Source organism: Chroicocephalus ridibundus, chromosome 20 (assembly GCF_963924245.1).
Source record: "Chroicocephalus ridibundus chromosome 20, bChrRid1.1, whole genome shotgun sequence".
NCBI lineage: Eukaryota > Metazoa > Chordata > Aves > Charadriiformes > Laridae > Chroicocephalus > Chroicocephalus ridibundus.
Genome location: NC_086303.1, coordinates 7,820,650 through 7,845,791, shown reverse-complemented (window position 1 = coordinate 7,845,791; position 25,142 = coordinate 7,820,650). Strand labels below are relative to the sequence as shown.

Here is a 25,142-nt window from a genome sequence, read left to right as displayed (position 1 = left end):
GCCGCCACAAAGCCCGCAGCCCCATGGGCTGTGGGGCCACACGAGCGGCTGCCAAAGAGCTTTCCAACGAGGCACGGCTTTCCGTCCCTGCTCTTCGGGTGTGGGAGCTGTCGCCAGAGCCGCGGCCCTACCGGAAAATGCTTCGCAGGCTGGCGCGGCGGCGCCATGTGAGCGCCGGTGGCGCCGAGGCTGACTGCCGCCTTAAAGCCCGCAGCCCCACGGGCTGTGGGGCCACGCGAGAGGCTGCCAAAGAGCTTTCCAACGAGGCACGGCTTTCCCTCCCTGCTCTTCGGGCTTCGGAGCTGTCGTCAGAGCCGCGGACATACCGGAAAATGCTTCGCAGGCTGGTGCAGCGGTACCACGTGGGCGCCGGTAGCGCCGAGGCTGACGGCCGCCGCAAAGCCCGCAGCCCCACGGGCTGTGGGGCCACGCGAGCGGCTGCCAAAGAGCTTTCCAACGAGGCACGGCTTTCCCTCCTGGCTCTTCGGGCGTGGGAGCTGTCGCCAGAGCCGCGGCCCTACCGGAAAATGCTTCGCAGGCTGGCGTGGCGGTGCCATGTGGGCGCCGGTGGTGCTGAGGCTGACGGTCTCCGGAAAGCCTGCAGCCCCACGGGCTGTGGGGCCACGCAAGCGGCTGCCAAAGAGCTTTCCAACGAGGCACGGCTTTCCCTCATGGCTCTTCGGGCGTGGGAGCTGTCGCCAGAGCCGCGGCTCTACCGGAAAATGCTTTGCAGGCTGGCGCGGCGGCGCCACGTGGGTGCCGGTGGCGCCGAGGCTGACGGCCGCCGCAAAGCCCGCAGCCCCACGGGCTGTGGGGCCACGCGAGCGGCTGCCAAAGAGCTTTCCAACAAGGCACGGCTTTCCCTCCTGGCTCTTCGGGCGTGCGAGCTGTCGCCAGAGCCGCGGCCCTACCGCAAAATGCTTCGCAGGCTGGCGCGGCGGCGCCACGTGGGCGCCGGTGGCGCCGAGGCTGACGGCCGCCGCAAAGCCCGCAGCCCCACGGGCTGTGGGGCCACGCGAGCGGCTGCCAAAGAGCTTTCCAACAAGGCACAGCTTTCCCTCCTGGCTCTTCGGGCGTGCGAGCTGTCGCCAGAGCCGCGGCCCTACCGCAAAATGCTTCGCAGGCTGGCGCAGCAGCGCCACGTGGACGAATGGTACGTGATGGTACGTTATGAGAATGGACTGTTGAGGCCACTAAGATGGACGTGCAGGAAGCCTGCCTTCAAGACCTAAGAACGTAACGACGCAGGGAAGACATCCCAGTCGCGGAATTGGGCTGTCTGGAAACTTCTGAGACAAGACCAATGCACACTTTAAGATGCTAACTCAAGAACAGTGGCAGCCAAATGGTGCTATGCCCACGGGCCCGAGCGTTCGAGACCCTAAGGATAATGCCTGGGGCCCCACATGATGCTCCTGGAGCTCAAAGATGACCTCGAGACCCAGGAAAGGGCTAAGATACACAACACAGACCACATGAATGACATGACAACATGCACAGGCTAGAACTGCCCTGCCCAGGACGCGCTAGCGTCACACTGAACAGTAAGCCGCATCGTTTACCTTCCCAAATATGACTGTGCCCCAGGACAGCACTCGCCACTACGCTAACATCAAAGACCCCATTTTGCAATTGTCCACCTCGGCCCCTCTCCGGCGCCTGCCTGTCAACTTAGCTTTTAGAGGGCCAGGCATCTGACTCCTTCTTCGATGCGGTCCGCAAAAACCAGCCACCCGATACATTTCCACAGTCACCAGGTTCCTCCTCTTCCTCTGCAAAAGGAAAAGAAAAAATAGTCCCAGAGGCAGCCACAGCACAAGCAATAAGCATCTTGAGAGGAGATGCCAACCTCTTCCACGACACACTCAGCCTCACGAACGCTGTGGCATTCTGCTTGCCCACTCCACGCCTATTCCGGAGTCCAAGGCTGCGGTGATAGTTATTCACAGCACCTAAGAGACCAAGAAACACAGCATTACCACTTCGCTTCTGCCAAACCGCCACACCATCAACTCTTATCTTCTGTCTTCCCCACAGACTCCGGGCTCTGCTGCAGACCCACAGAGTCAGCAAAGCCCTGACCTGACCTACACCAGGGGCCTGCTGCAAGCCGCAAAGGCTCCAGGGACACGGCAGTACCCTGCGTACTGTGGGGCAAAGTGAACAGGCACCCCACAGCCTGAAAGAGGTTATACCTTACGGCCCTGCTGCTTTCCTGTGAAATGTGAAAACTCCATCTACGGCTGCAGACAAGATGCTCACCTGGTCCCTGCGTAGTAATCTCATCTGCCCAATTTAGAAAAATTCTATCGGTGTCTTACCTGGGATACGGCAAAGCCGGTGGAAAAAAAAACCCTCCCCAAGAAAGGTCCATCTTCAATACACTCAGGGATTCCAGGAAAATACCCGTGCCTGGAAAATAGAAAACTATACCCTTAAACCATCTCGCTGCCGCTGAAACACTCATTACAACAGGACTCAGCCTGACTGCAACAATTCTTATAGCCCACTCCTTCCTTTACCTTGCCCGTTGGTCCACCTGGCCTCCATACTGTGGGGCTGCCGCCTTGAGGCTTGCGCACACCAAAACCAAAGGACTTTTAGAACTTCACCCACAATACAACACCTGAAAGAACTGTGATTTCAGACCCACCCAGCCCCACCCACCCCCAAGCTACTCACCTTGTCACACTCAGCCCCTGTGCCCATATCGAATATTGCTCATTGCTTCAAATTGAAAAAAAAATAGGATACCGTAGTGTAGTTGTAGAGTCACCGGGCACATCTTCCCTCTCAGACCACTCACCGACCCAACTTCTTACCGCATGCCACTCGGCTCTCCTGCATTGCTCGATATAGCTTGTTCCTCATGCATCTGATAAAACAATATTGAACTGATAACCTGAGTGCAGAGCGATACCTCCATAATACCAAAAGCCTTGTTCCAATTTAGAAATACCATCTCAGCTCCAACTACAGCCTACCATTAAAAAACCCACTGAATTTAAGGCCCACACAAAGCACCCTTAACGTCTTTGAAATGCAGTCTCCTTCAGAACTGCTGAACAGCCCCTCCCACATAGCTCTGCTCTTCCCCGTAACACATGGCCATACAACATGCTGATGTCTACTCCATCTGAGGCGATTGTACCGCCCTGGCCTCAGCAGCCTAGGCAGATCCACATACTAACTGTAGACTCTTATCACTGTTTCCACCTACCCCTGACTCTTCATCCCCGGGCAGGGTGGCTCCGAGCCAAACACACACAAGCACAGACCAACACTACACAGAATACTACAAACAATGCACCACAAAGATGAGAGAAAACTCTCTGCAAGAAGAATGACACCAGGATGGAAGTCACCACCAGGCAAGAAGACCTGTGGGTCCATGATGGTGATGTGAAGAGGCTCTATGGAACTCCCTGAAACCAAGTGTACAATGTCATGGTCCGTGATAAGAAGAGACTCTCCAAAATGAGAGGATGTGTGCAGGAAGCCTGACTTCAAGACCTAAGAACATAACGATGCACGGCAGAAATCCCAGAAGTCCCTGAAAATGGACTGCTTAGTGAGCAGAACTGCTCATGCAACCAGGAACAACTCTGCAAAAGAGGACCAACCAGAAACTTCCCAGACTTGACAGCAATCCAATATTTAAGCTTGTAACGCAACAAGAAAAGCATTGCCCAATTGATGCTCTGCCAATATGGACAGACATTTGAGGCCACAGGGGCTGCGACCGAGGTGCATGCTGTTGTCCTTCAGCACAAAGGGCAACAAGGACATAGAGAATCCGGGAAGGTCTAAGACACAGAAGACAGACGACATCAACTACGCAACAACAGACACAGGCTGGAACCGCCCTGCCCGGCACAACCTAGCATCATACCGAAGACTAACCCGCTCCCTTTACCTGTCCTGAGGGGACCACTCCTGGAAACGCCTCTGCTCTACACTAACTTTAAAACCCCTCCCTGCAATTGCCAACCTTGTCCCCTCCCTCCCCCAACCCCACTCCAGTGCTAGTCCCTCAACTTATCTTTTAGAGGGCCGGGAGTCTGACTCCATCCTCAACAAGGAAAACCACAATCAGACAACGAGATGAATCCTTCAGTCTTCAGGTTCTTCATCATTTACAAAAGAGTCCACACACAACAGTGTGGTCAGTCAGCAACGCATCAGGCAACACAGACCCTTCCTCCAACAACCCGCTCCTCAGAGGGCTCTTGCCTTCTGCTCACTTGCACTGTGGAAACTCCAAAGTCGGATGCTGCAGCTGTGTCTGAGCTGGTAGAGGCATGATACATTAACAACCGCAAAACAACAGAAGAACTGCAAAGAATAAGTGTATTTTTGTTACATGGCCAACAGAGGAATTCCAAAAGCGGCACACGGGCAAAGGCACACAAGCAACACTGTAGGTGCTGCAGAGCTCAGTCGATGCTAACGGATCACCAAACACCCTGTTTTCACTGGTCTATCAGGGATTGACATAGGTAGAGTTTACCACTGTGCTTCGATCTTTCCATGGCAGAGCAGGGGTCTCAAGCGTGTTCCTTAGGGTGCTTCTGAGTCTACAACAGGCCTCTTATAAGTCAACAGGTGTTCTACTTGTTAAGCACAGAAGACTGAACACCACTTAAGATACAAATGTTTTTCTACACCCCATCCTTAGAGTGACCTCTAAGTCACTTGAGTGTGTCTAGAGGCCTCCTCACCAACATTCCCTTTTCACCGCCCCCCCACAGGCTATCTTTGATTATGGCATCTAAGAGACCAAGACACAGATAATTGTCATTGCACTTGCAAGTAATCACCAGCCCCATACACCTCCTCTCTACTACCCAGCTCACCTAAAATGCTCATCCGGTTCCACAGGCCAACCACACGTACCTGAAAACTGAAGACAAGCACTCCACTGAGCTGCCACGTAGTATTCTGCTGCTAGACACCAACTGTACCTACAAATACCTCACCTGTTTGAGTCCCTTATCAGCATGTGGCATCACCCCTCTGAGTCTGGGTGTGGCACCTGCAAAAACCCAAGCAAAACAGTACATGCTGAGATACTGCCCAAATCCATAGCCTGCACAAACCAATTCCCTTCTCCCATCCCTTTACCTTGACAGCTTGCTGGCCCATCTTCTGTCAGGTTGGGTTGCCACCTGGAGGCTTGCACACCACCTGCAAAATCCACATCAAACAGGTTGCTTAAAACTTGACCCACAATATAACACCTGGAAAAATAACTGCAACTTCAGCCCATCGTTTACCTTGCCCTAGTCATCCTCAGCAGCCAAATCCAACATTGCTTCAAGCTCCAAACTGAAAAAATATATTACCATAACGCAGTCATAGATCCACACATCCCACCTTAGCTCTAATACCACCCACTGACCCCCTTTTTACGATGCACCCTTCGGCTCTATGTTGCTCTGCACATCTTGTCCCTCGTGCATCTGATAAAACTGTATCAAACCAGTCAGCTGGATGCAGATCAATACCTTCATAATGCCAAAATTCTTCTTCCTATTTAGAAATACTATCTTGGCTGTAACTACAGCCTATCATTAAAAACCCCATTAACTTTAAGCCCCACACAAAACAGCCCTGACATCTTTGAGATGCAATCTCCTTCACTATTGAACAACCCCTCCCACATAGCTCTGCTCTTCCCATAAAATAATTAATAAGAACCTGTCCACACAGCCTGCTGATGGCTACTCCGAGATGACTGTAAAAACCTTTATCTCAGTCTAAGCAGATCCACATATTAATCACAGACTCTTATCGGTACTCCTCCTACCCCTGACACTACATCCCCAGGCAGGGCAGCCCCGAGCCAAACACATATATGCACAAACCAACACTACACAGAACACTACAAACAACGTGCCTCTAAAATGAGAGAAAACTCTCAGCAAGAAAAATGGCACTTATGAGAGAAAAATCTCATCAAGAGGAATGCATGGAAGTCACCCTTGAGCAAGAAGGCCTGCGGGCCCCTGATGGTGACGTGAAGAGGCTCTAGGGAAGTGCTAGGAAATGGGCAGAATGACATGGCCCAAGACAAGGAGTGACTCTCAGAACTGAGAGGACATATGCACAGGAAGCCCGGCTTCAAGACCTCAGCACATAATGACGCATCTCAGAAGTTTCCAGACAACCCACTTCTATGACTGGGACTTCTTCCCTGCAGGACCAATCTACGCTTTAAGTGTGTAACACAAGAAGAGCAGCAGCCAATTGGTGCTATGCCCACAGGTGCAGGCATTTGAGATGCTAGGGATGGCGCCTGAGGCGCTGTGCCGTGTTACTTGAGCTTAAGGACAACATCGAGACCCAAGAGAGGTCTTAGACACAGAACACAGAGCACACAAATGACACAACAGACACTGGCCGGAACTACCCTGCCCAGGACGCACTAGCATCATGCTGAACAGTAAGCCGCATCCTTTACCTGCCCAAAGGGGACTGTGCTCCAGGACAGCCCTCGCCACTACGCTAACTTCAAAGGCCCCTTTTTGCAACTGTCAACCTTGTCGCCTTGGCCCTTCTCTGGCACCAGTCTCTCAACTTAGCTTTTGGAGGGCCGGGGGTCCAAATCCATCCTTGACACAATCCACAGAAAACAGCCATCTGATATGTTCCTGTGGCCACGAGGTACCTCCTTCTTCCTCTGCAAAAGAAAAAAAAAACATAAATCCCAAAAGCAATGACAGCATCAGCAATAAGCATCTTGAGATGCCACCCTCTTCCATAACACCCGCATCCTCCTGAACACTGTGATGTTCCACTTGCCTGCTCTGTGCCAATTCCAGAGTCTGAGGCTGCAGCAACAATTATTGACGGCACCTAGGATACCAAGAAACACGTTATCATTGCACTTTGCCAAATCACCAGTCCCATGCTCATCCTCAATACTATCCAGCTCACCTCAAATACAAGAACCTAGAAGAGACCAGATCCTGTTGACACCCAAACCCAATGGCGAAACCTGTCTGAGAAAGACACGTGAACCTGCCTCCCTTTTCTAGTCATCCCTCGGTGCTAAAAATTTAGGACCCCTCTTTCTTCTCCTGAACTGTCAGGGAAGGAGCCCAACTTCTTCCCGACAGCTCCCACCCTCTATTTGCCAGCCTGAACCCTCTGCATCAGCTGCTCCTCTGGAACTGCTCTTCTGAACCCTGCTCTGCGTTTGGTGGGCACCTCTTATCTTGTGTCTTCCCTTACACTCTGGGCTCTGCTACAGACCCACAAAGTCAGTGAAGCCCTGACCTGACCTAGCAGGGGCCTGCCACAAGCTGCAAAGGCTCTACAGACACCATGACACTCTGCACACCATTAGGGAAGACAACAAGCTGTCCCATACCCTGAACAGCAGCATGCCTTACATCCCTGCTGCTTCCTCAAAGCACTAAAAGTCCATATATAAACACATACAAGACATTCACCCTAACTCCTACTCAAAAATTTCATAACTGGCCCAATTAGAGGTAATAAAAACAACTGCTTAGAGAGTGTAGAGCAAAACTAGAGAAAAACACAGAATTCTACCTTCAATAAAGTCCAGAATTACAGTAAAACACACAGCACCTGGAATAAAAAAAAGGAGAGACATACTATTAAACCACCTAGCCACACTAAACACTCATTGCAAAACTACTGATCTGAGGAAAAAAAAAAAAAAAAAACAGAGAAGGAACATACAAGTCAATTTTCTACTATATATAGCATCAAACCTTACATTGTCTGAAAAGTCTTACCTCAAATTTCTTACCTATACTAATCTTAATGTTAAAAAAGACTTGCCCAAACACCTGAACAAGCTCCAAAGTTATACTTAAGCACCTGCAAACTCCCATCCTGGAGAAGGCCAGCAGCAGAATGAGCTCCTGAGGGGAGGCTGGGGCTCATATACCCCGGGCCCCGCCCACTGCCCTCAGGCCCCCACCCACTGTCCTTCCCACAATCCCCTGGAGAAAGGGGCGGAGACAACCCCCCCAGAAGACATAAGGGCGGCCACAGGAGCAGCAGCTGTTTTTCTTCTGCCTTAACTTGTCAGCAGGCAAAGCACCACCTTTTTTTATTTCTATTTGGGAGTTACCTCTAGTGATTCTCTTACCACTTTTGTTTGGTTTCTGTCCAGTTGTTGCTGTGGAGAGGAGAGCTCTGCAGGGGCTGCTTTATTTTTGCGATCTTCAGATATTTTTGTGGTTAACCGTTAATCGTATTTTGTGGTTTTGTAAAAGTGCTGGAAGCATATGATTTCCAGAAGACTGATGAGCATTTCTGGGGTCCTGGAGGACTAAAGTGCCATAGAGACGCGCGTCGGAGGACTGAGGGGGCACTTCCGGGCTCCTGGAGGACTAAAGCGCCATAGAGACGCGAGTCGGAGGACTGAGGGGGTCCTGGAGGACTAAAGCGCCATAGAGACGCGAGTCGGAGGACTGAGGGGGTCCTGGAGGACTAAAGTGCCATAGAGACGCGAGTCGGAGGACTGAGGGTGTCTTGGAGGACTAAAGTGACATAGAGACACACGTCGGAGGACTGAGGGGACACTTCCGGGTTCCTGGAGGACTAAAGTGCCATAGAGACGCGAGTCGGAGGACTGAGGGGGTCCTGGAGGACTAAAGCGCCATAGAGACGCGAGTCGGAGGACTGAGAGGGCACTTCCGGGCTCCTGGAGGACTAAAGCGCCATAGAGACGCGCGTCGGAGGACTGAGGGGGTCTTGGAGGACTAAAGCGCCATAGAGACGCGCGTCGGAGGACTGAGAGGGCACTTCCGGGCTCCTGGAGGACTAAAGCGCCATAGAGACGCGCGTCGGAGGACTGAGAGGGCACTTCCGGGGTCCTGGAGGACGGCGGGGCCATGGAGATGGACACCAGGAAAACTGCCGGGCACTGACGGGGGCGCGGTAACGTATAAGAGCCGATACTGAAGCGCCGACGGCCGCTCTCGAGGCCCGGCGGGCGGCACCGATCCCGCTCCAGGTGGCGCGGAGCTCGCCGGAGTGCCAGCGGTCCTGGTTCGCCCTCCGGCCGCCGCTCTCTCGACACCGTCGCCGGACCGGCCTCCGCGAAGCCGCTCATGCGCACGAGCTGCGGGACAACGCACAGCGCCGCCGGGGGCGTGGCCAGGGAGGGCGGGAGGCGGGGCCTCGGCGCACGCGCGGCTCCCCGCCGCAGGACCAGCCTTCAGCCGCCGGGCGGCGGCAGCCGCTCAATTATTTACACGTATGTGTGTGTATGTAGGGAATTTATGTTACCTGTTTATGCTTATATAGAAAAATCTGCTTGGACTTATACATTAACACTTATGATACAGAATATCTATTTAGACTGTCTGCTTACACATCTATTTTGACACGAACATCTTTTTATAAATACATTTTTTTAAAGTATTTTTTTATTCTAGGATCTTTTATATAACACAGAAGCACAGAATCATAGAATCCTTAGAGACAGAGGACTTTATTTTGAACTTATTTTACATACATAATATTATTTTTTTTTTCTCATATATAAATGAGAGACTGTTCCCTATTTCAGTGCCTCATGCCCATAGTTACAGCTTTTTACATTTTTTTTTACTGCATCCCAAGAATTTTCAGACCTTTTGGGGCTGTGACCTACCTCTTTCGGGAGATCTTCATGTAACCCCCTCCCCATCCCCCAGTCAACTGCTCCTCTGTTGCATCATCGCTGCCCCAATGACATTGGGGTGCCCCACATGACATCATCACCCCCTGAGACACACACAGACACCCTTCTATTCACCCCAAAAAGAGGCCCAAACCACCCAGACCCAGGGCTGGCCTCTTCCGTTCAGGGGGGCTCCACCACCAGCTGCAAACCTGGGCTGGGGCATCTCTCGAGCAGCACGAGACGTCTACAACAAGGCACCTGGAAAACAAAAATCCCCAATTATAGCTCAGCATCTTAAAAAATAGCCCGGAAGGAAGTAGAGGAGTTCCGTCAGACCGAGGGACAGGACAGGAGCTGAGCTACAGGAGGATTCTGGGGAAACAGCTCAGCTCAAAATACAGCACAGCCTTCAAAAACCAGCGCCAGCTCAACTCTTAAAGTCAGGATTAAGTCTAATTACTACAATTTTGAACACATTCTTAGCATAACGGTAAACCTTCTCACTGGTGTTGGGAAATGCCTCGTCCCTTCCCTTTTGGTGAAAAGGTGTGCATTAGGTTTTTATACACCCAATAAAAATACTTACACTATAAAAGTATTTGACTTCCCTCTGGCACTAATTTCACTTGCACAGCTGTGAATTGATACCATGACACTATCTCTCGTCAAAATACATAGTTATAATTGGACTACAAGGGTTTTTGTGTGCTACACAAGGAGGAGGGACATCTGGCCAGCAGCACTGCCCGACAGAGATGCTACTGGGCTGCCTGGGAAACGTGCCACTAAGAGCCAGACAGAAATAAAGTACTTCAGAGCACGCTGTCTAAATATCAGGGGGAAAAACAAGCCTGTTACATTCAGTTGCCTCTTTTTAAAGCTTTAGCGCAAATACCTTCCTCCATCTCCAAGGCACCTGGTGGCACTTCATCTCTCTTTCCCTCCCTCTTGTCCCGTCAGAGCCCCCATTGGTCTCTGCTCCGCAGCTCCTTTATCCTCCTCTCCACCATCCAGGGGGTCCCTGCTCAGTTCCTCTCTCATTCACTCATCTCTCCTGTGCCGAGATGCTCTGTGGGGCTCCAGCGCTACCAGAGGATTTGGCAGGAGCTCGTGTTTCCTGGGAGGGGGAAGCGGGTGGGATGTAGGGGGTACTGGGGCGGGGGGGGCTCTAGGGGGTCCCAGATGGCTCTGGAGGGTCCTGGAGAGGGTGCAGGAGGGTCCCAGAGGGGCACTGAGGGAATGTGGGTGTTTCCAGAAGGCTCTAAGGAGTCCTGGGGGAACACGATGGGTTGCAGAGGGTCCTGGGAGGCACCAGGGGGTCCCAGGGGACTCTGGGAGGGTCCCAGGGGGGTCCCAGAAGGCTCCAGGGAGCCCTGGGGGAACATGAGGGGTCCCAGGGAGTCCTGGAGGGCCCTGGGGGCTCTAAGGGGGTGTGGGGGTGTCCCAGGGGGATGTCGCGGGTACCACAGGGGCTCCAGAGAACTCTGGAAGATCCTGGGGGGCGGGGGGGGGGGTCCCAGGGGATCCTAGACGGCTCTAAGGGGTCTCTCTGGGGGTGTGAGGGCTCCCAGGGGGATGTGGAGCATATCATGGAGGGCTCCAGGGGGTCCCAGTGGGGCCCAGGGGTGTCCTGGGAGTGCGTGGAAGGGTCTCAGGGTGCTCCAGGCAGTCCTAGGAGTGAATGTGGGGGGTCCCAGAAGGTCCCAGAGAGTCCTGGGGAATATGAGGGGTCCAGGGGGTCCTAGAGGGCTCCAGGGGGCTGTGTGGGGTCTGGGTGCGGGGGTGTGTAGGAGGGTCCCAGAGGATCCTAAAGGGCACTGGGGGTGCTCTCAGGAGGTGTGGGCGGTCCCAATGGGATGTGGGGGGTAGCAGGGGGTGCTCCAGGGGGTCCCAGAGGTCTCTGGGGTGTCCTGGGGGCCTTTGGGAGGATCTATGGCATGCTGGAGAGGGTGTAGGAGGGTCCTGGGGGCTCCAGGGAGTCCTGGGGGAATGTGGGGGGGTCCCAGGAGGGTCCCAGAGAGTCCTGGGGGAAGACAAAGGGTCCCACAGGGTCCTGGAGGACTCTGAGGGGCTCTCACGGGGTTGGGGGAGGAGGTCCCAGGGGGATGTGGGGGTACTGGGGGCTGGAGGGGGCTCCAGTGGGTCCCAGAGGGCTCTGGGGTGCTCTAGGGGATCCTGTAGCAGGTGTTAGAGGGTCCCAGGGGGCTCCAGGGGGTTCTGGAGGGCTCGGAGGTGTCCCAGAAGTCTCCAGGGAGTCCTGGGGGGAACATGAGAGGTCCCAGGAGGTCCTTGGGGGCTCTCAGGGGGTGTGGGGGGTCCCAGGAAGATCCCACAGAGATGTGGCAGGTACCAGGGGGAGTTCCCAGAAGGCTCTAGAAGGCACTGGGATGTCCTAGGGGAGCTCAGGGAGGTCCTGAAAAGCATGTAGGAGGGTCCCAGGGGGCTCCAGGGGTCCTGAAGGCCTCTGAGTGGGTAGGGGGTGGTCCCAGGAGAGCCCCAGGGGGATGTGGGGGATACTGGGGGGGAGCTCCAGGGGGTCCCAGAGGGTTCTGGGGCTTCCTGGGTGGCTCCAGGGGGATCTGTGGGGTCCTGGGGGGACTGTGGGGGGTCACAGAAGGCTCCAGGGAGCCCTGGGGGGGAACATGAAGGGTCCCAGTGGGTCCCGGACGGTCCCAGAGGGGTCCTGGGAGACCATGAAGGGTCGCAGGGGGTCCTGCAAGCTGTCAGGGGGTGTGGACGGGTCCCAGAAGATTCTAGGGGCTCCCAGGGAATCCTGGCAGGGGTTGGGGGATCCCAGGGGGTATCAGAAGGCTCTGGTGGGTCCCAGGCTGCCTCAGAGGGCTCTCGTGGGGGGTTCCACTGTCCCCATACCTGTAACGTGGACGGCAACAGCACAGGCCCCCAGGGAATAGCTGGTGTGGAGGAGGCAGTCCCTGCTGGGGGGAAAACATGGCGATGACACAGGGCACACTCCCTTGAAGCCAAGAACAATGACCTTAGAGAAGTCGCTGAGCCCCTCGCAGATCCTCAGGTACAGGTCACTGCAGGGCTCCTCATCCTGCAGGAGAGGGCACAGTGGGGGGAGTGGTCACAGGGACCCCCAAATTCCAGGGGATGCCTCGATCCTCCCTTCCCACCCCCAGCCCCTCTTCAGCCCCCCAATCACCCCTCAGCCGATCCCTGTCTCCCCCTCACAGCCTCCCTCCAACTCAGGGCCCACTTCAGGCCACAGCCTGCCCCCTCCCCCCCAAACTCAGGGCTCCCCCAGCCCCCCCACCACCACCTCCTAGCTCAGGGCTCCCCTCACGCCCCACCACCACCACAGCCCCCCGCCAGGGCTCCCTTCAGCTCCCGATGTCCCCTACTCAGCCCCCTACAGTGCCCCACTCTCAGGGCCCCCTGTTTGCCCCCATAACCCCTCACGACGCTCTCAGGACCCCCCTCCCCACCGTCTGGGCCCCCTCAGCCTCCCTGTTCCACCAGGCCCCCTCAAGGCCCCCCCCTCACCCCTCAGGGCCCCTTCGACCCCCCCCCGATCCCCCTCATCCCTCTCCTTCCCCCAAAAAGTTTCCCCCCCCGAGAGTCCCCTCAGCCCCCCCATCACTCCTCAGCCCCCCCTCAGTCCCCTCAGGACCCGCCAGTCCCTCTCAAGGCCTCCTCCCCATTACCCTCAGGAGCCCCGTCCCTCCCCTCAGCCACCCTCCAGGGCCACCTCAGTCCCCCCCCATTCCCCCTCTGGGCTTCCATCCCCCTGTCAACTTCCCCGTTCCGCCCCTGTCCCCCTTAAAAGCCTTCTCAAGACCCCCCTCGGGGCCCCCTCAGCGCCCTCCCCCGTTCCCCCTCAGCGCCCCCTTAGCCACCCCTCAGCAGCCCCCCGTTCCACCTCAGGGACCCCGTGTCCCCCCCCTCAGCTCCCTCCACCACCCCTCGGGGCCCCCACAGACCCCCCCGTTCCCCCCAGCCTCCCTCAAGTCCCATCCTCAGCTTCCCCAACCCCCTTTGGGATTCCCTCAAACCCCCCCACCCCCATCATTCCCCGAGGCACCCTCAGGCCCCCCGCCACCCCCCGCTCACCTTGACGCGATCCAGACGCCTCACAACGTGCTCGTGGAGGCCCCACGAGCCCGGCCTGGCCCGGCCGAGGACCCGCTCGTTGAGCCCCACTTTCCGCCCAGGCCGTCCCGCTCCGCCTTCGAGCTGGCCGCCATTTTCCCCCGGGCCCCTCCGCTTCCGGAGCGCCCCGGCCCTCCCACGACGCGCGCCCATTGGCCACCGCCCCGCCGCCCGCCCCCCTACTTGGGCAACCCCTCTCCACTGGTCCGTCGCCGCCGTCAATCCCTGCGCTGCCCCAGCCCTGGCAAGCCGATCCGACCAATGGAAGCGCGGCGAGGCGATCCGACCAATGGGAGCGGGGCGCCCGCGCTCTGATTGGCCCATCCTCCCGCCCATCTGCCCAGCAACGGTTGCCATGGTGAAGACGCCGCGGCGGGCTTGCCGGGCTATTGCCGTGGCACTGGGACTGACGCGGAAGCGGATTTACTAAAACCTGGATTTTTCTCCTTAAAAACTTTATAGATTTATGTGCGACAGCACAAAATAAACCCGGGTCCACCTTCTTCTCCTCTTGCCTTCTGTCCGCTCTCGTGTAACTCCCTGGGGCTGCCCGGACCCGGATTACCTCCAGCTCCCTGGTAGCCTGCCAGCGGGCAATTTGAAGCTTCCCGCCCAGACAGCCCCGGGCGGCCAGGGGGGGTCGGCTCGCCTCCCCGGTGGTCCCGGCCTTCCCCCGCCGCCGAGAATGGCGACCGGCAGCCGCCCGTGGGGGGCCGGCGCTGCAGTACCGCGCTTTGGCCACGGGGGGGAGGCGGCAGCGAGAGCGCGGCGGGGCGGGGCTGAGGGAAGGCGGGAGGCGGGGCCGAGGGCGCGGAGACGCGGGCAGGCGGGAGGCGGGGCCGTGGGAGGGCGGGAGGCGGCGCCGAGGGCGCGGGGAGGCGGTGCCGAGGGCGCGGGGAGGCGGCGCCGAGGGCGCGGGGAGGCGGCGCCGAGGGCGCGGGGAGGCGGCGCCGAGGGCGCGGGGAGGCGGCGCCGAGGGCGCGGGGAGGCGGCGCCGAGGGCCCGGCTCGCCTCCAGCAAGTCTCTAGACACAATACAGCTCACAACTAAAGTTCAAGATTTTATTTCCATGTTGTTAATAAAAATAATTACATGACTTCGATAAACCACTGCATAAACGCTACAGTATAGAAAAGCATTAACAATTTTAAACAGTTAACTACAATTAAGTCAGTACGCATTAAAAATAATGCTTTGCATTAAGAACAATTTCATTCACAAAATCATTTCTGTCTGTACACTCAAAACATTAACGGCTTCCATAAATTAATATGAGTAAAAATTCCATATTTATTTAGGGTCTGATGGTGACCACAGTCTCACAAGTATAATGTGACACTAATAATATTACCACCTATATACTACATACTTGAATGGCAATATAGAACAAAACAAGTATGTCTTTAATAATCTGCTACTCAAAGAAGACTAATAATAAGCCTGTAAGATGCAGCTTGGGATCTACTTGTAATTAGCACACTTTTGGTTAAATTACAGCTCCTAACTGTAAAAACCCTGAGAAATCACTATTTTAATCTATTATTCTCCAGGCTAAAATAATTGTGAGAACATAATGGCATTCACATTAAAAATCACATTATTGCACAAATTAACAATTTTGCCAAATACCAAAATGAATCTTGAAAAATCAATTTAGTTTGCTTCTATGCATATTGTGAATTCAGCAAGGTGCCATACTGCAGTCTCACTACAATACAATTTTCATGTATCCAGTTTCTAGATAGCGTATATAGCACAAGGATTAATACTTAAAAAGGTCAGGTTTCCCTTCTGACGTCTTCCAAATAGTCATCTCTAGTCAACTACATTAATTTTATTATCTTCCATTTTAAAATATTGGTGTAAAATATATATCTCTGTATATTACATAGTTAATAAATAATTAAATATTTGTATTTGCGGTTGACTTGCTTTAATAAGATACAGAAAACTTTGCTTAGAATTCCTCACAAAAAGAATTTTGTGAAGAACAAGTGTGTTACTTCCATGTGACTGCAATGTATGATGATCTATGGTTCAAGTGATTACCTAATGATTTGTCTTATAGCGAGCTACCCTACCTGAGAATTTCACACATAGGTACATTTCTTTGCTATGTGTTTTTTTCCTTCTCCACAAAATGGTTTGTCAATAGTTTTTAAACACGTCCGTAATTCAGCACCAAAGATTACAGAGAAAACTTCCAAAATTTTCACTACCGATATTACTATCGGACACACATCATTATTTTCAAGATTCATCACTGTAGAACACAAAACATACAACTCTTTAAAAAGCAACAGACTAAACAGATTAGTTCATTGCCTTTAAAAATGCAGCACACATAAACTATGAACGTCAACGTGGTGATTCACGCTGCAAGTGCTGTTTATATTCCTGTTTTGTTGGTGTCGCGACATTAGGAAAATCGCCTGTTACTACCAAAAAAAAGGGACCAAAAGACAGCCCTAAGCCACAGGCAATCGCACGTGAAGGGCTCCGACCTTAGGCGAGCAGCACCAACCCGCGCTCCCGTCGCCGGGGCAGCACGGCGCGGCCCGGCCGCGTTTCTTCTAAGGCAGAACGGCAGCAGGGAGCACGCCGACCAGCAAGGACGAGCGGCGCCGGCGGCCACCGGGCGCGGCCGCCACCTCCCAGCGCCCGCCCGCTGCACTGCGCATACGGGCACGGCCGGCGGCCGCCCTGGCACCGGAACGCGCACGCGTACGGGCGCCGGCGCCAAACCAGCGCCACACGGGCACACCGGCCGGCCGCCCCGCACGCGGGCACGCAGCGGTGCGCGCGACCACGCGCACTGCGCATGCCGCAAAAATCACGTGGCGAAGCGAGCCAATCAGATGACATGCCGCATGCGCAATGCGACCACCGGCAGTACCCGAGCGCAAACGAGAGGGGGCACCACCGGGCGCCCTCCGTGAAAACGCGCGTGCGCCACCCGGTGGTCTGCAGTGCCGCTGCCCGCCACCAGGGGGCGCGGCGCACGGGCGAGGCCTGAGCCGGCCGGGCCGCACGTCACGCAGCGGAGCGGGGCCGGCGAAGCGGTGGCCCGGGAGGGGACGGCCGGCGGCGGTACCACCGCAGCGCTCCGAGGAGCTCTGCTCACTTACGCGTGCGTAGGAGCGCTCTCAGCCCGAGTCGCAGTGTGCTGCCCCGCTTCCTGCTGCCCCTGCGCGGTGTCCCAGGGACAGGCTGCCTGCTCAGCAAACCTGTGGGAAGGAACTCAAAGACTCTAAAACAACTCTCCCAAGACATACCAGCTTTGGGCATCGCCAAGCTGTCCAAAAAACACGGCAAAGACCTCAAGGCACCCTGCCATGGCCCCGGGGAACCACCAAAAGCATCAAGCACCCAAGATCACCCCTGCACCTGCCTAAATGTGGCAGCGCAGTGGTAGGAACTGCCCTGCAGACCCCAAATGAGCTCCCCCACACCGAGAACAGAGCTCAAAAGTGAGTAAAAGCCCCAGAGAGCCTGGCAAAGTGACAGAGAGAGATCACACTACCGCAGAGCCACAAGTGTCCCACCACAGGCCGTTGGAACTGCCCGACAGAGGTGCCCAGAGCATTTCAGGGATTCCAGGCTCCGTGGAAGCAAAAATAGCCGTAGAGGACCTGGAAAAACCTGCTCTGAAGACCCCAGAACACCTCCACAGGCACACAGAATCAGGGGAAGAGCCCCCTGCACCATAAAGGATGCAAGTGCATGCAGGCACATGCATGCAGGCAGAGACATCCTGCACCCCTGGCGTAGGCACAGTGAGGGAGCAGCTCTGCCTCACCGCCAGCACGAACACAGGCACATAAACCCACCCATAGAGAGTTAACTTCTCCACCTGTCTGACAGACGGACACCACGACCAGGGAAAGCGGGATGGGTAGGGTACCGAAGGCATAACAGCCTCCTCCTCCACATGCAGACATTGGTGCATGCACACTTCTCCATGAACACTGGTACGGCTGACAAGGCAGACACCACCATGGAGAAAGGCACTGTGCAGTAATCCTGCAGGCAAGCACGGACACTCCCCTCAGCACCACGACGTACCCAGCAGCCCAGATGCATACACACAGCATCCCATCTCCTCCACACACTACCCATCAGGAACCTCTCGCAACACGCACAGGTAACCACAAACCTGCACCCAAGACCCCACTACAGATCCAAGCAGCCCAGCCCAGCCCATGTCCCGCCCGCTGAACAACCTGCTCAGGTAACTCCACTCACTCCTTGGAGCTTCCGCTTGCAGCCTCCATCCTTCCTCACACCCTGCCTGCTCCTTCCATACTCAAAGGCCTAATGGTGCCCCACTAAAGCAGGTGTGATTCATGAAGAGAGCTGACTAACGAATCCAGAAGCTGCTGTTGGTTTCAATGCACTTTTTCTCCCCTTCCTTCTTGGGCCAGGGCAAGTGGATGTGCTGCCAGGAGAGAGACAGCTGACTGACCGTAAGAAGCCAGAGTAACACTGCAGGGAGCATGCTAGGTTGAGAAAAGTCATGCCTTCCAGAGAAGTAAGGGACTACGCTCTGCTCCCTTTTGCCTCTGATAGCCCCATGCTCATCCAACAAAACAGCTGTGCCGCAGTGCTAGGGGACTGCAGAGTTGATGCAGTCCTGTTGCAGGCAGCAAGGAGGACCCCAATACAGTCTGAGCATAGTGGGAAGCACATCAGCCTCCAGCATGGCCTAAGTTGGGGCTGAACAGGCTGGCAGCCACCTGGCCAAGCCTCATGCTTTCCCCTGATGTAATCTAACATCAGCATTCACTGACAAAAAAGTGAAGTCAAGAGCTAGCTTGTGCTTGTCTTACTGCAATGGGAAAAGGAAATGCTTGTGAACTCCAGGGAGCGACGCATCCTCTGCTGGGTCTCTGAATGGCCTATGCCTCAGTCCCTGCCGTGTCCAGCCATCCATCCCATTCTAATGCAGCACAGGACCAAGGGCGTACAGGACCATGTAAGCACCAAGAAGCTGACTCCAAGCTGTGAAGGGAGATGAAGAGACATCTGCAGTCGTGGTGTTTTGGGGGCAGGATTGTAGGTGGTTTGCGGTTGCTGGGAGTACTGGAGCATTGTTTGGAGGTGGACTTAAGGGGAATGAAGACAGAATTGCGGATGGTGGGGTGAAGCAGGCTTCAGGGGTGCCATCAAAGGCATTGGTGGTCTTGGGCAGGCCTTAGGGGGAGTTTTGAGATTGTAGGAGGGGGATGGTTCAGGTGTGGGGGTCGTTTTGAGGTCCAAGGACTTCAGAGGCTAGTAGTGGTATTTAAGCAGGTTTTAGTGACCAGGGGCTTTGGGGTTGGTTTGAGTGGCACCTGCGGAGCCCTTGGGCTCAATGAGTTTGCAAGCAGCAGGTCAAGGTGGGGGCTACCTACCAGAGGGGTTCTAAGTGCGTGTGGGTAACGGTGACCTGGGTACTACCTGTGCCTACTGACATTGTAGCACAAGTCCCTGGCGACCCCAGAAGAAGCCCTGTCTTCAAGGACATTGCGGGGGATGCCAGTGGACACATTAGGGACCTCCTTGGAGATGAAAAGCCCACACCCCTTATTCCTTTAGACCCATCTCCCATTTCTCTCCATGTGAGTTTGTCACAGAGCAGCCCTCACCAAGATCTAGCCCTGCTCACCCCTCACTTGCCCAGCACACAGCGCCCAACCCACACTGACGTGCCTGGCCTCAGAACAAGGACTCCATGCCAAAAGCCCGCTTGCAGGCCTGAGGCAAAACTTTGGGTTCATCCATGGTATTTTTCCATTCCTTGTGTGCTATGCTCTCTCAGACCTTCCTATAAACAATGCTTAACCAACATTCCTTCAGCTTTTAATGGCTTAAGTACTGAGGTCATTTAGTTAGCTTTTCCTCTGTCAAACACTCCTTGCTCTTTCCTTTCCTGTTTGCTACCCCTTCTAGGCCCCTTCTATACTTACCTATTTCCTTAGAAATACATCACTGAAATGGACAAATCAGGTCAGACTGTTTCTCTTCCAAGTTTTTGGTCCTCAGAGGACTACCCTGCAAAAGAAAAAAATGTACCCAGCCTGGTCTCATTCTTTGAGAGCTGGTTTGGGAGCACTGAGCTGGGGTTTAAGCACACCTTAGGTGTTTTGAGGCAGGATTTAGTTGGTGCTCACTTTAGTTGGCACCTCCAGTCTGTACGTGGGGGTAGGCATGGTCCCTGGCTGTCAAGGCCTGGAGACCTGAGGATCTGAAGGAAGGGGTGACAGAAAGAGGGAAAGATGAGGAAGAAAGCAAACAGAAAAGAAAGAAGGATGGGAGGGACAAGGGAAGGTGAATTTGTATGATGAGGGAAAGGGGGGAGAAGAAGAAATGGGGGGCCAGTGTGAGAGAAAGGGGAGAAGGGCGGAGGAGACAGAGGAGAAAGGATGTCAGGAAAAAAGGGGGTGATGGAGGGAAAGGAAAGAAGGACAGAAGAAATCGAGTGGGGAAGGGGTGGGGAGAGGAAGGGAAGAAGGCGAAAAAGCAGGTGGGAAGCGCAGGAAAGAGAGAAGAAGAGGCAGGGAGAGCGAGGGGAAAGGAGCTTATTGGAGAAAAACCTGCGGGACCGAGGGCAGGACTCGGCCGCGCCCCCGGCCCCCGCCCCGCTGTCCCGTCCCCCGGCCCCGGCCCCGGCCGCCCCCCGCCGCAGAGGAGCTGCCCCCCGGCTGGCGGCCGCGCGCGGGGCGGGGTCTCGGTCGGCCTGCGGGGAGCGGCCCCGCCACCGCCCAGCGGCGCCATGGAACGAAAGAACGACCCTTGTGGGAATTCTGAAGACAAGGGGAGGGACTGGGCTGGTTTTTAGGCAATTCTAAGGGAAGATTTGTTAAAAGTTCGAAGATGATAATGTCGTTTGAGAATGTCTTGAGACATCAGGATGGGATGCCGTGAGAAAACGCTGGCTGCATGCCAAGCCAGCGCCAGACGGCTCTCGCTCTGGAACTTGGTGGGAGATGCTGGGATGGGTAAGGAAGCGAAGGAAGTCTCCAGGAGCAGCGGTGGAGCTGCGGCCAAGGGGTGCCAGAGCTTTGAAGGCAGGAAGGGGCTTCGCTTCCAGGCTGGTCTGGTGCTCTGAGGTACTAGGCAGGTGTCAGGGTGCAAGGTTTGACCCATCTGCTGCTTGAAAAGTTGTTTCTTTACTGCTTTGCTGTGCTGCAGGCTGCAAGCTAGACTCTCATTTCATAAGTGGTACCATAACTCGATTCTAAAGAGTCTAAAGTGTGATCGTGACTCGATTCTAAAGCAGGTGTTCCGAATTACATCTCTGCACTGTTGTCTGACGTGGTATCTCCTGTGCAGAGAGATTCTTACTTTTTTAATGGATACCAGCGCTAACACTGTGCAGGACGAGCGTTAGATGGACATCTCTGCTAATTAAATTAAAAGTATAGACTGAAAATGTGTAAGCCAAGCATCAGAAGTGACTTCAGCCTTTATCTTGAAGAGACAACAAGGCAACAGTAAGTTCTGATGTCCTGCAGTGTTATGAGATTCTTGTTGTTTCTCATTACAACTCAGCTTTTAATTTTGCAGTCCTGCTGCGGACACGAAGTTTGTGGAGGAAGAAATTAAGACCTTAGAAGGTGTGTGTCATGCTACACTGACTTTTGAGTTGTCCACTCACACTCTATAAATATTTCTTCTGTCACGCTGCCCGTCTCACAGGGTTACTGTGACAGCAGTTCTGCCTAGATTTTGTGAAAAACTTGTACAATAAAAACCTCAAGTTAATGCAGAGAAGAAATACATCTTATCTGCCACAGGCAAGGGAAAACTAGCCCCACACTCAGGCAAGGTTCAATTTTGAGTGCTTTGTGCTCCCTGGCATAAAGGTGATCAAATAAACTATAGTATATATTGATTAATATGACTACTGAAGGAGAAAGAAGAGTCTCAGGAGATAAGAGTCTCTTCTTGCATCTCCTTTCTCTCTCCAGGAGCACCTCTTAAGAGAGAAATACCTGGGCGGGGTTTACACAGGGATGTCCCATCTGACCCCTTCCCACCCACCCCTTCCCGCACTCCAGTGTTTGATCTATTCTGTGGGCTTCATTAGCTAAGTAAAGAGGAGTCCCAGTATCAATTAGCATGCAGTCCTTGACGCAGCAGGAGAAAACACTGGTTAGAGTGGGGGTGTTGATCCGTGCGTTACCTGGATTCCACCCACCCCACTGCCCCCAGCCAAAGATACCAAAGAATCCCCATGAACCCTACACTAATCCAACAGATGCCGGCAGCGCTCCCTCCTACAATCCTCAGTGGCCTCAGAGATGCTGCATAACCTTGTCTGCGGGACAGCTTGTCCAGGACAACTTTTACTGTGTGCAAGCAGCACACAAGGAGCACCTACACAAGTTCAGAGTATAAAGCAGAATCATTATCACATACAAACAAGAACTAAGATTTAGTGGGCTAGCAGGATGAGCATTAATATGCTCACTGCCCATTTTCTTCATGACCACGCGATGAAGTCCAAAGAAATGCCACTGCCCAGACAGCTATTGGCCAGAGAAAGACTGGCTTCTGCTCCCTGTGTTTCTGAGATGCTAGCTGGCAATTCCTCAAGTTTTCCTTCAAAATTATTGAGATTTTTACTATTTCAGTGCTTTCTGTGGGTGGGTAACCACCACGAACCTTCTTTCTCAAATCCCTGAGGTACTACCCAGCCCCGTTTCAGGCTCATGTCTGTGCTTCCACTATCTTTCATGGCTACACAGTACGTACTTCCTTACAGCTCTCTCCAACAGTTTAGCAATTTCCTCAGAAGTCTGAGTGCACGTAATGAAGCTATCAAAACCAGTTCTTGAATCAGACCACAGAGAGACGAACCCTGGATAGTGAGGCAAGAAGACTACATATCTTACTTAAGGGTTGGAGTTCAAGAGTTGTATCGTTCATGAGTTTATAATTTACTTTAGCAAACCATAAAATGCTAAACATCGAGTATGAATCCTAAATGATAAAGCATGAGGCCTGAGAGTAATCGATAAACCATAAGCCATTGATCACAGCAATATCCTGTAAGTCATAAACTCCTGGCAATATATGGCAAACACTGAGGGCTAAACCATCAACCCAAAGCAATAACCACTTAAGCCAGGTGAAAACCTGGAAATGCTACTACAGTTGTTTTACAACTTTTTCTTTCTTTTTTTTTTTGGGGGGGGGGTGGAGGGGAAGGTGGGGGGGTGCAGAATAGTAGCTTCTGTCTGAAAAATGTTATTTCTGAGAAGTCTCCTACACTATTAACAGGTTTAATGCGTTTACAATTCCAATGGCCTTTTCCTATCCTAAATGGAAGCACTGAACGATGCTTTGTATGACCAGCCTCAAGAAAAATGGTCTCAAAACAATGCTGAATTACATGTGAGATTATATTAACTCAAATCAAAGGTTACTTTTATCATTCAGAATCAGCAGACTGATTAGTCAAAGGCAAGACAGTTAACTAACTGATACCTATTGCTGGTATAAATGGGTTCCAGGGCAGAACTGAGAGTATCTGTTACCACACCTAAGGATAAAAGGATACTACCAACATTCCTAACTACTCACAATTCCTTTGCTATAGCTATTGCAAACAACTATACGAGGTATGTAGAGAAAGCTAATGAGAACAACTATACTGGCTATGCAGAGCAGAACACTTAAGGGTACTTGTTTGTGCCAGAAAGCAATTCTTTTTAGGAAAAGAAGAGTAAACAAAAAAATAATAATCAAACAACAGCAGCTTTTATGATCTTATGTAAGCTGACACTTTCAACTTGAAGCTGAAACAGAAAATACAAGTGCCTTTATATGTGCGTGTTTGTAATAGGTAATATCCCAAATTCAAGCCAATAAAAAAATTCGGTGAGTGTTTTTTTTTTATGGGTAACTAACTGTATGACACTTTGTAGCATAGGCTTAGGGAAGACTCACAATACTCCTGTATTACCAGAGACACAAAAAAAGGCATTGTGATAAACCTAAAAATAAAAGCCAAGTTACGGCCAAATTACATGACTGATAAAAGACAAAGAATTCTGATAGACCCAGTAATTTTCTGATGGTTCTTTCCCTCAAAACAATTACTTCATTTTTCATGAAGCAGCATCATCCAGGCTCAACAGCTAAACTCGTCAAGCATTTTTGCCTCCTGGGGTTTTCAAGGGGTTATTTTGACTACTGATAAAGCCTGTAGTGTTATGAAATTAAGTCACATTAAACGAACTGAACAGAGAGCATTAATCTGGGCAAATTACTTCCAACAATTATAAAGCCATGGCTGTAGCGAAGTCAGACAATAGCTTCTATCAGAGAACAGAAAAATAATGCCATATATAACCTCCTTTCTCTTAGACCCTAGATACAGCTCAAGGTTTTCATTCTACTGTAACAGAATTTAGAAAATATTTCCTGGATCCCTGGTAGAGTAGATGCCCAGCCTTCCTATTATGTTATTCGTAAGTGCCTGGGATGATGGGTGAAAACACAACTTTTCTTTTGGAGAACCCTGAATTCCAGCTGAGAGAGAACATATGGGAAGAAAACAGAAACATGCAGCATTCTTTCATTTCTTTTGAACAACTGTTATTGGAAGTTAAACCTAACTGATTACATTCCTTGTGCATATTTACAAGCTTTTTTTTGGCAAAGATGGTGCCATCTGCAGTAACATCTGTACAGTAGTAAGGCTTGGAGGAAATAATTTATTCTGCAGTTAGGCTGGAGATAATATGGAAATAGAAGTTTCCACTGGTCAAAAGCTCCCGTTCTCCCCTGTTCTCTTTTGACATGTTTCTCCCATATTTCAGCCCTCCGATCAACTGTATTGAATACGTGCTTCTAGTCAACCGCTTCTAACACTGAATCCATTCTAAAACTGAATTCACAGTGCAGCAGAGAGCTAAAAAAGAGAAAGCCTCATCATCCTCTGTCTCTATTATATCTGCGGCCCATATTCACAGAAAATTAAACATCTCAGCACATCAGTATAGACTCTGGGAACAGTCGCCCAAGTTATTTATCTTATTATTAGAAAACGCTTTTGAGACACATTTACAGGAAGCTCCCATATAATAACTCCCTTGAGTAAGTGTGTGTTTCCCCACTGAGTTTCTCTAAATTACCAAGGACAGAGATTGTACCAGTTAAATATACTTCCCTATTAGACAGATTATAACAGCAAGTGTTGCAGTGTGAAGTCAGTCCTCCTCCTTTCTTTTTGGACTGTCAGTAAAACACAGCGATGCTACTGAGCGCTGCCGCTCATGCTTTGTGGCGCTGAACAAGCCTCCCTGTTTGTCCTGCGTGGAGCAATGAAAAACATACGCAATACGACACACCCAAGTATCCAAAAAAAGTGAAAAGTGCTCAAGTC

At 52.7% G+C, this 25,142-nt stretch overlaps 2 long non-coding RNA genes across 4 annotated transcripts in view; both read right to left on the bottom strand.

The window, feature by feature from the left end:
* Positions 1 to 9,460: 9,460 nt before the first annotated feature.
* On the bottom strand, positions 9,461 to 13,897 carry LOC134525531 (uncharacterized). The gene is made up of 3 exons (XR_010073809.1): positions 13,727 to 13,897; positions 12,524 to 12,710; positions 9,461 to 9,910 (listed from the first exon to the last, which is right to left on the bottom strand). It is a non-coding gene; the product is annotated as an uncharacterized LOC134525531 (long non-coding RNA).
* A 941-nt stretch (positions 13,898 to 14,838) lies between these two features.
* The window catches only part of LOC134525632 (uncharacterized), a 141,096-nt gene continuing 130,792 nt past the window's right edge, over positions 14,839 to 25,142 (bottom strand). For all 3 annotated transcript variants that reach the window (XR_010073820.1, XR_010073818.1, XR_010073819.1), the window contains 2 exons: positions 19,714 to 19,798; positions 14,839 to 18,766 (listed from right to left, as the gene is read on the bottom strand). This is a non-coding gene — a long non-coding RNA (uncharacterized LOC134525632). The remainder of the gene's footprint in view (positions 18,767 to 19,713; positions 19,799 to 25,142) is intronic.